We start from the raw sequence: 13,029 nt of genomic DNA, 5'->3' as shown, positions 1-13,029 counted from the left end.
AGGAAGGCAAATGATACAATGGTGAAGGAATGAGAGTTGAGAAATAATATTATTTTAGCACCTGTTGCGTGTCACGTACTCTGATGGACTCGTTTAAACGATCACATCTAATTTTTACAATAAATGTGCGAGGTAGAGCTGAAATAATTTACTGTGGTCACCGGATTAGGTCACTTGCCTCAGTGCATCAGGCACTCATTCAGCAAGAGCCTCCCAGAATAGCTGCAGTCTGCACCCATGCCAGGCTCTTCTGCTCTTGGCTTCTTTATCATGTGTGCCTAGAATGCTCTTCTCGTCCTCGCCACTTGAACTAAATCTCCATCAAGAATTAGTCCAACTGCCGTCTCCTCCAAGAAGCCTTCTGTCACTCACCTATTCTCAAGCTAGTTGAGAGTCTCAACCCTGTACTCCCATCATGTTATTTTTATCTAATTATGTGTTTGCTTTCTATATCCCCACTATACATTGTTTTTCCCTTAGAGTCTCTAGTGCCTAACACAGTGCCCATAGAAAGGCCGGTACTTGATAAATGTTTGTTTTCTTCTTTTTTTTTTTTAATGTTTCTTTACTTATTTTGAGGGAGTGAGAGTGAGTCGGGTAGGGGCAGAGAGAGTGAGAGACAGAATCCCAAGCAGGCTCCATACTATCAGTATGGAGCCTGACGCTGGGCTTGAAGTCACAAAGCATGGGATCATGACCTGAGCCAAAGTCAGATGCTTAACCAACTGAGCCACCCAGGCGCTCCTATAAATGCTTTTTTTCCCCTTTTTTTAAAGTTTATTTATTTATTTTGAGAGAGAGAGAACAGGGGAGGGGCAGAGAGAGAGGGAGAGGGAGAGAATCCCAAACAGGCTCTGCATTGTCAGTGCAGAGGGGAGGCAGGGCTCAAACCCATGAGCCTTGAGAACATGACCTGAGCTGAAATCAAGGGTCAGATGCCTAACTGACTGAGCCACCCAGGTTCCCGTAAATGTTTGTTTGGGTTTTTTTTAATTTTTTAAATTCTTATTTATCTTTAAGAGAGACAGAGCACCAATAGGAGAGGGACAGAGAGAGAGGGAGACACAGAATCCGGAGCAGGCTCCAGGCTCCAGGCTCTGAGCTGTCAGCACAGAACCTGACACGGGGCTTGAACTCACAGGCCGTGAGATCATGACCTGAGCTGAAGTTGTACACTTAACCTACTGAGCCACCCAGGCACCCCACTAAATGTTTGTTTTCTAATTAAAAGACTCGATGGCTTTGTGGAAATAAAGGGAAGGATAAATGGGTGAATAAATAGATGAATAAGTAAGGGGATACATGAATTAAAGCATCAATGAAAGCATGGATGTTTCTGGATACTGCAGACATAGATGGTGAGAGGAGGTTAAAAAAAAAGACTGGAACACAGCAGAGATGCAAAAACAGATAGGTCACAAAGACCAACATCAAAATAATGCCACAACCAGGAAAACCATGACTATTTTTAGCATGCGGTTTCCGAAAAGTAGCATCAGATTTATTGCAGTTGGCCTGTGCATTTTGAAAACATCCAGCCATCCTGCCAGTTTTTTATCTGGAGCATTCTTTTAGGCTCATGTAAAAGCTTCAGGGCCTAAAATAGGGACCGGGGCAAATACCTGCCTCGGTCCTGAATCAGACTGTGCATGTTTGTGGCTTCCTCAGTGGATTCTAATAGTTGTGTTTAGGATCCCTTACTGTAATGGAAATTCTTGTACTGGAGAGAAAGTTCTATCAGATAGTCTTTTTATACCCCATAAAATCTGGCACTGTATGGTTTCATGGTAATACAATCACCAATTATAAAAACAATATTCCATTTCTTTAAATGTCCCGTCATTGGCAAAGGATTAGGGTTAAGTGTCTGTGCATTTTCTCATTTAATCTCCACACTACCCTTAGTGTGGGGATGTGATCACCTTTCTTTGAGGAAACTGAAGTTTGGTGTGATTACTTATTTTTCTTTGGTCCTAGTCCCTCAGATGCTTTTCAGGTTGCCTCTCCTTTCTCATTCTTTTTCCTCCTTTATTAGAAACTATTAGTGCTCATACATATCTGGTCCTCCTCTCTTTCTAGATATGTGGAGGGAGCACCCTTCCTGGCTTTTTATAGTTAGGAAGGGCCATGTGACTAATTCTCATCAGCGAGCTGTGAACAGAAGTACAGGTGTTGTTTGGGGACATAAAGCATCTCATTGCCGGTGCAACTTCTTTCAGCACCTCCTCCCCTGTCAAAGTTTCTTGCTCCCTTTTTCCCCTGTTGAAGTCTTATGTTGAGAAAATAGAGTCACCAAAACCAGAGCTGCCCAGATAGCTGAGCTACTGTCCTCACGAGAGGCAGGGGCTTGATATAAGTGAGAATTAAACATTAGTTGTATTCCTTCTAAAGCCTTTGGAAATTGGCTGTTAATGCAACACCACCCATTCTCACCTGATTAATGTAGATGCTCCTATGAAGAATAGCAAACCTAATTTCTGGCCTCTGTGGCCCCCCTGGATCAGAGTCTCTGAACCCATACTTCCCAGAGGTTTTTCCAGGTCTCTATGCTTAGTGCTCCCCTGGTGAGCTCCTACAGACCATTAATCATTGCCTGTAATCATCTCAGGAAGTGCACTTAACATTCAGTCCCTGATCAATATTCCTCCCCCCGACATCTCCACTCCTCTACCCTTCCCCTGATTCACTGAAATAAACAAGCCAGACTAGCCCCAGGTGACCCATACTCTAGGCTGCTCTACCAGCCAGATCCCCATCTATACCATTCCAGACCCACCAACCTAAGAATTACAGAAAAGACTATAAAGTCAAAAGAACTTTTGCAAATTTGAGCACGTTTGGAGCATTACAAATAGGTGGCATTACAAATAGGAATATGGGAGATAGAATCCACCCAATCTGTCCTCCAAGCAGAGCTCCAAGAAAACATTCAGTCTTCATGCTAACATCTGTAGGGGCAAGGCATTCACTGGCTCACAAGACATCTTTAACCTTTGAGTATTTCTGACTCCTTACATAGTTCTTCATTATCTTACACCTGTGTATCCCATCCAGGGCCCTGACAATACCACCTGAGAGTCAGAGAAATCTGTTCTTCTTCCCTTCAGCAGCTCCTTAAGAGTTGGAGAAAAGTTGTTCTTCACCTGACCACAGTATTCCCCTTCTGGCATTTTCATTTGACACAGAAGGATATTAATCCCCAGACAGAGAGAGATGAATCCAGATCACACAGCTAATAACTACAGTTTCCAACTCCTGATCCCGTGTCTTTGCATTTATCCATTTTCATTCAACAAATATTTTTTTAAAATTTAAACACACACACACACACACACACACATACACATAATACAAGGCTTACAGTTTGAATATGATTCAGTCCCTCCTGAAGAGAAGCAAAAGTTCTAATAAGATATGCGGACGTTTGAAAATGCTACAGTTAAAGGAAGTGGTGGGATTATATTCATTAAATGTCCCCTAAATGTCTAAGTCGACAGTACTTCTTGTCTATTATTTCATTTATTTTTTCAGCTACACTCTACAGTTGGCAATATCAGCCCCTATTGCTGACTTAAAAACTGAAACGTTGTTCTAGTTGTCCATTGCTACTGAGTAATTCATACCAGTCATGGTGGCATGAAACCATTTTATCCTGCTCACAGATTCTGTGAGCCAGAAATATGGAGAGGGTACAGCAGGGATAGCTTATGTCTGCTATAAGGTATCTAGGCAGTGGGGAAGACTCAAATGGCTAGAGGCTGGGATCATCAAAAGATTTCATGACTCACAGGCCTAGAGCTTGAGCTGGGTTGGGCTGAGGTTGGGTGCAGCTAGGACTCTCTATCAGAGACACCTACATTTGGCCTCTGCATGTGGCTTAGGCCTCTGCTGCCAGCTGGGTTCTACTGACCTAGCATCCCAGTCATGCAGTGTCACTTCTGCCTTATTCTAAGTGTCTATCAGGCAAATATGGATTAATTTAGAAATTAGCCTCTAGTTTACAATGGGAAAATGGCAAGGTCATACTACCAAAGAGGCTGTGGGATGGCAGATATCACTTTGCCAAATATTTAAGGTTTGAGTCAAATGGCTGGTATATGGTGGGAGCAGGAATGTGAATCCACACCCATATAACTGTGGCAGATTTTGTTATGAGACTTCAAAAGATTGGTAGATCATTGTGTTAGTTTTTTTTTTAATGTCTATTAATTTTTGAGAGAGAGATAAAGACTGTGTGTGCAAGCAAGGGAGGGGCAGAGAGAGAGAGGGGGACAGAGGATCTGAAGCAGGCTCCATGCTCACAGCAGAGAGCCCAATGTGGGGCTCGAACCTGTGAACCCCAAGATCGTGACCTGAGCCGAAGTCAACACTTAACCAACTGAGCCACCCAGAGCATTATGTTATTAAATAAGGTTCCATGGAGAAGATGCCATTTGTTATGGACTTTGAAGGAGGGGAGAAATTTGTACCTGGAGATATCAGTCATTCTAGATATGGAATAAAATATGACTGAAGTCACAGAGGCAGCCATCATGTACTTCCTTCACTCTCTCTAGACCATCTTCTATACCAAACAATGTGGCATGGGTAATTATCTTCCCCTGACATCAGACAGGAACACTAGGCATCAGAAAGTTCTTGAGACCAAAAGCTGACAGTTTTTGTGAGATGGTAAGGTCCCCAGATGCTACTGCCCATGGCACAGGCAACTGACCCTATGACACATCCAAGCTACAGGCAGACAAAGAGGACAGAGCTGAAGGGAATAGAATGGAAGGGAAGGAATGGAAGGGGAACCACAAAAAAACACAACCACTCAATTTGGGAGACTCGGGGCAGGCTGACATTCTCCATGACAAGGCAGGGTGTGATGGCAGCTACAGCCCTTTGCCTGCTAGCAGTGGCCTCCTGAGTCTCTGAGTAACCAAAATTGACTCAGAGGGCATTTGGCATAAGAATTTTAGGGGATTTTTGTGAGCTAATGGTATACCTTATACTGAGAAAGTCAGGCAAAACTCAGGTTCAAACTAAAGCACAGAGAAAGAGACTTTTATGGAGATTTTATGAGCACCAAAATTGTCACAACTTCCAGTGCTTCCCCAATCCATTCCAATAGCCACTGACACCAGCATCAGAGCCCGTTATATCACAGAGGTACTCCATGACCTGTTTATTGACTATTACCCCCATGAGAATGTAAGTTCCACGTGGAGAGCCACTTGGTTCTGTATCTTCAGCACCAAGGAGAACGCCTCCACATGATGATCACTCAGTGCTTGTTAAATAAGTCAGCACTCGGGAGGGGGAAAAGGGGGCAGAGCTTGCTGCTCTACCTTTTCCCTTAGTCTTGGGAGGATACATCTGACTGTGTGACATTGTCAGTGAGCCACAACTGGTGCTGTTGACACCCACACCCCAATTCCAAATTCTGTGTGGGTAACCTGACTTCAAACATATTTGGGATGCAATCCCACATCTTCTACTTGGTATGTGTGTAACCCTGGCCCATCATTTAGCTGTTCTGAGATTTAATTATCTCAAAAATCTTTTCACCAGAAGGTCGTTGTGAAAAATCAGATCGTGAAAGTGTGTTGAAGGCAATGATGAGGCAGGGGGGCTCAGTTATCTGGTCCAGTAAACCCCAGGTTACTTGCTGCCAAGCTTGGATAAAGGAGGAAATGGAGAAAGGAGAAGCAAGGAGAGAAAAAAAAAAGGAACAAATAAAAGAAACCTGAAGAAGAGGAAGGGAAAGAGGCCAGGCTTCTCCCACAGAGGAGCTCTAGCCAGCCGGGAGGCAGAGCCAGGGTCCCCACAGAGGCTGGGGCTCACCCCCCTGAACTAATCCTTCATTTCATGCTCCCCAGCCCCTCTGATTGGGTCTGACAATTAGCGCAGCCTTGGCTCTGTGTTTATGGCACAATGCAGGCTCCAGCAGACACCATTAGCCCTGACTTTATGGGGATTTATTCAGACTATTACCATGACTCATACTTTAGTAATGAGGTCTCTCTTCCAGGGGCTCGGTGCTTTGTTGCTAGTGTCCCTCCTCCTTGCTTCTCACAGTGGCCCCGTTTCCATTTTCCTCCCAGAATTTTCTGGCTTCCCACTTGGTCTCAACCACCACCACAGGTGGGGAGCAGACAGTGGTGTCTGTAACTTGTCTTTCGCAAGGATTCAGAGACTCACAGAACCACACAGCTAGACCCAGTCTATAAACAACCAGGGGCAAAACATACAGTATGAAGAAAATGGGGCTTATCTTCTAGAGAGACAGGAGATGGGAGGGAGGAAGGGAGATGCTGGACCTGCTATAAGAACCGCACTTTGGGAAAATGTTTACATTCCCTTACCTTGCTTGATGTAATTTAGAACATCAGAGGTGGAATGGAACTTAAAAGACAGACAAAAATCCCAGTTCATAGATGGGGAAACGGAGGCCCAGGGCTGGGGAGAGACTCGCCCAGGATCTCACAGCAAATGATCTTCCAATCTTGAATTTGTAACTTCTGACTCCTTTTTCCTGCCAGTTATTTTAATTTTTTAATTTATTTATCCATTTAAGCGAACACTTAAATCACTGATCAAGGGCCAGCTCTATCCTGAAGGCTTCCAAGACAATTAGGGTTAGCTTGGTTCCTACCTCCCTTTTGCACCTCCTGAGCCATGAACACGTATACCAATATTGTGGACTTTAACATTGCATTTATAATTTTGTGTCTAAGGGGGCATCTCTTTCCCTGGATTGCAACCTTTGGGACGGAGCTCTGGTCTTACTCATGTGTGTATCCTTAACACTGGCACAAGGCCTGGCACAAAGTAGATGGCTGTTTGTAGATACATGTTTGATGAATGAATGAATGAATGAATGAACACACTTTATTTTCTTATCACTTGCTAACTATCAGAGAGCACTATAGATTCAGAGGACCATTCTCTGTCCCAATTGACTCCTGGAACATGGACTCAGCCCTTTGGGAGGCACATATCATCCTTTCTCTTGTCCTCTTGATCTTTGATTTCCCAAACTACCTGGGGAATATGTACCACCTTCCTTCCTCTCAAGAGACTGATTAGTGCTGATTTAGAAGTTTATGGAAATTGATTTGAACTTGAAGGGGAAGAAATAAGCTCTTCATCCCTTGAGAGCTGACATGACCATTTTCAAGGTTCAAAGTTCCCTTTACCTATTTTAGTGAATCACTGAGGACATTGCTAGGCAAACTGAACCAAATACAGCTTTTAAAAGAAACAAAGCTGGGTCATTAAATCCCAGGAAAAAGAAGGGAAAAGAAGGAGCCAGAAAGATGTTTCACTCACCTGCCAATTTGGATGTTCTCGGGGTTGCATGATGCCTCTTAAGTCCAAGGCGGGGGCGGAGATGACACTCCAGGGGAAAAGACCCCAAGACAAAGACCCACGGTGGGCTGTGAGTGGGCAAGATACAAACAGGCAGCCATTTCTGCCAGGTAGGCTATAAATCCAAACTTTATTACCTTTTATTATGTTGTTTCAACAGACTCTTAAAGACAGCACAACGGTCGGTTGATAGCTGCACTAAATCTCTTTCATTTTCTCCCCATATTACTTTCGCCTCCTGGATTTTTCTTTCCCCTCTCTCTCTCTTCATGAGTCAAATTTTATCGGTCTTCTCTAGAGGATGGAAGTAGAATAGAAACATTGTTTATGATTGGGAAACAAAACCCAACAACCCCCAAACCCCAAAACTGTGAGCAAGCAGTGAATGTGTGTATATATATGTATATATATGTATACACACACACACACACACACACACACACACACACACACACACACGTGCGCGCACACATAAGCGGAGGAGAAGTATAAATCCAATTATGGCAAAAGGGGGGTGGGGGGATGGCAGGAATGAACTTAGGAGCAATTTACTGCCACAAAGTCAAAAGGCTGAAATGGGATGACAATAAACTAGGGATCGCAATTTCTAAAAGCCCTGCTTAAGGAACAGAATTCTGTTAAGGGCTAGAAAGTATTTCCAAGAATACTCTGCAATAGTGAAGTGAGGCAGAAAGGCAGAGAGATGGGAAGGTAGAATGAGTTAGTTAGGAAAAAAGTAAATTCTAGGATCTGTCTGAGCTCTAAAGTAAGGCTCAGAAACATTTTCATTACATTTGATGAAGTAATTATTAAGCAGATACTGAACAAACAGATCTTTAATCCACTTTCCTTTCCTTTATTAATCAATTATTAGCATCTCTTAAACTGATTAGTAGGTGCCCATCCTTCTCTGTGACTCACACACATATGAGCACCCCCTCAGCAAATGCTGACATTCACCTTACTTTGAAAACCCCTGAATCTACCTTCCATTTATTCTTTTTTTATTGAAAAAAAATTTTTACTGTTTACTTATTTTTGAGAGAGAAAGAGAGAAAGAATGCAAGCAGGGGAGGGGCAGAGAGAGAAAGGGGCACAGAATATGAAGCAGCTCCAGGCTCTGAGCTGTCAGCACAGAGCCCAATGCAGGGCTTGAACTCACAGACCATGAGATCATGACCTGAGCCAAAGTCAGACACTTAACTGACTGAGCCACCCAGGCGCCCCTACCCTCCATTTATTCTTAAATAGTCAATTATTCCTCCTTATTGTTGAAACTCCTCCCCCCACCCCACTCTGATCTTTCTCTGAGTCCCTTGCCCTGTGTTCACACTGTCCATGTTATCTTTGGTCCATCAGATCTGGAAGACTTTTTTTCATCTTTATTCTGTTCCTTCTTTTAGATATGATTATCAGCTCTTTGAAAACTGGAGTCCTGTACATCTTGAATTCAGCTGCCTTGTTCAAAGCCCAGCCCTACCATTTACTAGCTATGTGATCTCGGGCAAGTTACAGTCCCTCAAGAACCTCTGTTTCTTCATCTGTTATGTGGGGGAAATGCTACCATCTACATTGTGGGGTTGTATCAAGGATTTAAATGAAACAACAAATGAAAAGTGCTGGCCCTGCTATGCCACTTTGTGGATGAGAGGAGATAGGCTCTGAAGCTTCCTTTACCCATACGAAAACTAAACATAACAGCCAACTATTTGGAACATCATCAGGTAGGGCAATGCAGTGGTTACAAGCTCAGACTCTGTAGCCAGACTTTACAGGTTCAGTTATCAGGTATACCACTTACTACTCTATGACCTCGGGCAAGTGAATGGTACCACTGTCTCTCACGGGTTACTTAGCCTCCCTTTGCCTCTATTTCCTAATTTAATGATACTAGTAGTGCCTGCTCTATAAAGCACTTGTAGCTACTACATGAGTTGATTCAAGTAAAGTCCTTAGAACAGTCCTGGCACATTGGAAAGGTTTAATACGTGTTAACTAGTATTATTGTGATTAAATGAAATGATACATATGAGGGTCCTAGGTACATGGTAGGAGCTTAGGAAATGGTAATCCCCATGCAGAAAGTGAAGTCTTTCTACTCCTAGGGCCAGACTCTGTTAAACCCAGATAATATCTTGCAAGAAAATGGAATTTTTATCTCCTGTAGTCAAGGTGAATGACAGATCCCATCATTACCAAGAATTTGCTTTTCATTTATATTCCTTATGCTTCAATATTTTGTTCAGGTAGAGTACCCATGAGATCATGCCCAGAACTTGCATGTTCACCAGATAGGAAACTTTTGTTGTTTCTAACGAGGAAACCAATTCTTCAAGCCTTGTTAGAATTGCCAAACAGGGTTTCCTGCTGGGCGGTTTCATTTACTTGGCATCTCCTGCTGAGAGACACCGGTACCATTCACGGAATGGGGAAGAGAGAAGACAGACAACTGAATGAGAAATACCAACTGAAAGTTGTCATCATCTTCCAGAGAATAGGCACAGATTACTTTTAACAAAATGAATTTTAGAACTTAGACAAACTCATTGCATTTACATATCCTGAAAATGTCAGAGTTAAAAAATAAAATCTTAGAAAGCATCTAATCCTACAATGGCAGCGTTCCAGTTGGTTGGTAGCAGCTGCAGGGAGCAGTAAGGAGAGAAGGATCCTGAGGCTACTTCCTAGTTTGGTGGGAAGGTGCTTTAATCCATTAGCGATGTCTGCCACGGGCAAGGAGTTGGGCAGTGTAGGGCCAACTTGCTGTGTCTTTCTATTCCCCATCGAGTCCCACTTCCTAATTTTACAGATGGGAAAACTAATAACTACTAGTCTGCTGATGTTTTCAGATTCCCTGTGTTGGGAAAATAGGGGTTTAGACTGTGTTCATTTTTAAATGCCATTTTAGTACATGCAAATTTACTGAGATATGAAGAACTGAATATAAATAAGAATGATTTGTGTATTCTTGGCAGGCAGTTGGATACAGCTAAATAGATTTTATCTAACTCTTGAATAACGTCTGATTTCCTGGATAGTTTAAACCTTTTTCCTGTCCCCATTGGTAACTTTGTTTTCAATCTTTACTGCCTAGAACTTATTAATAGTCTAATACTTGTTAAAATATCTACTGATTCTAAAATACTAAGACATATAAATAAAGTAGACTTTACTAAGAATTTAGGAATAAGCATAACAAGAAAAGCATATATGATATTTGTGGGAAGTCTTCTAAGAGTTTCAACCTAAAGAAAAGTTTTTCAGGTAGTCTATGGATCCACGAAGTTTTGTTGCAAACAGTTTCTGTTGTTGCCCTAACAGTAATTTTAGCAGTTTGATTTTTTAAACATACTCTCCCTTGTGTTATCTCATTTGATCCTCATTAGCCTTGTGAGCCATGGGAGGTAGTTTTATTCCCATTCTCTTCAGGGAGAATTGGTTGGAAATACCAATTAAATAATACTCCCCTTCCTCCCTTCTTTCCTCCCTCCCTCCCTCCCTCCCTCCCTCCATCATCTTGGGAAGGAAATCAGAGATTGGACACAGGAATGTCACTGATTTGATCCAAAATTTCAGCCTCCTTCATCTCTCTCCTCAACCCTAATATCCCTGGACAATAAACAGGTATAAGTGAAATTGCAAAATGTTCAGTGCTAGATGAAAAAGTGAGATGAAAGGCTAGCATTCTAGAATAACTGGATAAAGAAAGTTACGTCTAGTGGTGGAGTCAGAGGACTCGTGGGTTAGAGGGACTGAATTTGATTCTCCAAATCAGATACAACAAAAAGAAGAAGGTGAGGATAAAAAAAAAAAAAAACACCTCAGAAGTTTCAGAGAAGTGGTGTAGGCTCCTTACCTTGAAAAGCAATGAGGAAAAAGCTACTACATCGTCTCTTCAGCGTAAAAGATGAAAGACTGTTTCTGACTCCTTTTGTGTCTTGGCTGTTATTGTCAAAGCTGACATCCAGCCGCCATAAGAGTTTCTTCAGTAGTCAGTGACCCTGCTCAAACATACCACATGGCTGTTAGTGACAAATGAACCTGTTTGTGAATCTGTTCTCTGTCATTTGCTTGATGTGTGACCTCAGGTATATGATTTCACTCCTAGGCCTTTCCTTTTCCTTTTTTCCCTACACTTTGCTTAATCTGCCTGGGAGGAATAATGACATCTATACGCCAGCGTTGGTGTGAGAATCATTACTGACATACAAAGAGCACCTGATGTATAGCATGTGTTCGGTGCATTTGTTTTCTTCCTCGTCTCTTACTGTCAGAAGTATCTATCTGACTCAAGAGGAAAGAAAATATTTGATTTTCCTCAAGTAGAACCAAGCCTGTAGATGAAAGTATCAGTGCTGAAATTGAACTTCGTGTGTCTATGTGACATAGGGTAGAACATTTCATCAATTTCTAACTCTGTTCAGCTAGAGACTTAGGGTAGGTCTACAGGAAGGCATGGAAGTGACTCCAAATTAAATCAACCTGGTAAATTGCTCAGGGATTGTGATACTTTGCCATTAAAAAAAAAAAAAAGACTTAGATCCCCAATGGGTTCCAGCTTGATCTAGCAGAAGTCGTTCTTTAGAAATGTTACTAAATACTTATTTAATGAGTGTGAGGCAAGAGATATAATCTAGTATGTATGAGAACAGATAATGAAAGTTATAATGGGTTCCATTTCATAGAATCAAACTTAATTCATATGAAGTCAACGGAGTGAGAAAAGAAAAACTGGAATTTTAGGATTTCGTGATGAAAAACATACACATACAGCTTTACCTGTATCCATACCTATATATGTACGTATGCATTTTTTTTCAGATACAAGTGGTAAGTCACCTACCATATCTAAATATTTTCTCAGTAAAGATCCTTGTAGGATGGATATGATACTATTATAACTAGCACACTATTTATTGTCATACATGTGGATGTGTCTAAAGTACAGAGAAATAATTTCCACTATTAAGCTGTCTTATCATTGCCTACCCCACAATCTTTTTAATGGTATATTGAAAAGGCTTACTAAATAAAACATTTTAAATAGTATGTGTGAAGGCTTATTTTAAGCTGCAAACTAGGATGGCCCAGATTGACCACCACCATTAGTCAATGTTATCTGGATACAAATGTTCTATCAGGAAAGTTCTCTTTAGAGAAGTCATATGTTGGTCTGGCCATTACTCGTTGCATTGTAACTGGAGAAGCTTATCAAGTATCATCAGGACCTTAGTGGAAACTAAAAAAGCCCAAGTAGATGGTGTTTCTCTGAGGATGGGTAGAACATAAAAGTTACCTTGAGAAAGTCAGATGGTTGGTAAAAATGGGAGGCTGTGATAGTGCTGATCATCTGACATGGACTAGAGATGGATCAGAGAAGAGGAGCGGAAGCAGGGGAGCCCAGGAATCTGTGTTTTCATATGCTCTTCTGGGAGATTTTGAGAACTACTGGCCTAATGGAAAGTGCTATATCATGTCAGCTCCTCGAAACTCTCCTGGCCCAGAAAATATGAATGGGAAGCACAGCTTCCTGTAAAGTGACAGGAAAGGGACTGATACGGTTCCTTGAGTTTTTGCTTGTTTCTTTGCCTACAGTCACTTGGTCCTATTGTAATATTGCCTGGTGTATGGAGTCCCAATATTTTCTGCCCACTAGAATTACTGAAGAGCTGT

The 13,029-nt window shown here is 42.0% G+C and overlaps 1 long non-coding RNA gene across 1 annotated transcript; it reads right to left on the bottom strand.

The window, feature by feature from the left end:
- Nucleotides 1–7,609: 7,609 nt before the first annotated feature.
- Nucleotides 7,610–11,354, bottom strand: LOC122475439. The gene is made up of 2 exons (XR_006295168.1): nt 11,213–11,354; nt 7,610–7,650 (listed from the first exon to the last, which is right to left on the bottom strand). It is a non-coding gene; the product is annotated as an uncharacterized LOC122475439 (long non-coding RNA).
- Between the last annotated feature and the right edge of the window lie 1,675 nt (nt 11,355–13,029).

This window comes from Prionailurus bengalensis, chromosome D4 (assembly GCF_016509475.1).
Source record: "Prionailurus bengalensis isolate Pbe53 chromosome D4, Fcat_Pben_1.1_paternal_pri, whole genome shotgun sequence".
In the NCBI taxonomy this organism is placed as follows: Eukaryota; Metazoa; Chordata; class Mammalia; order Carnivora; family Felidae; genus Prionailurus; species Prionailurus bengalensis.
The sequence above is the reverse complement of the archived record's forward strand: the minus strand, read 5'-3'. Positions and strand labels throughout refer to the sequence as shown.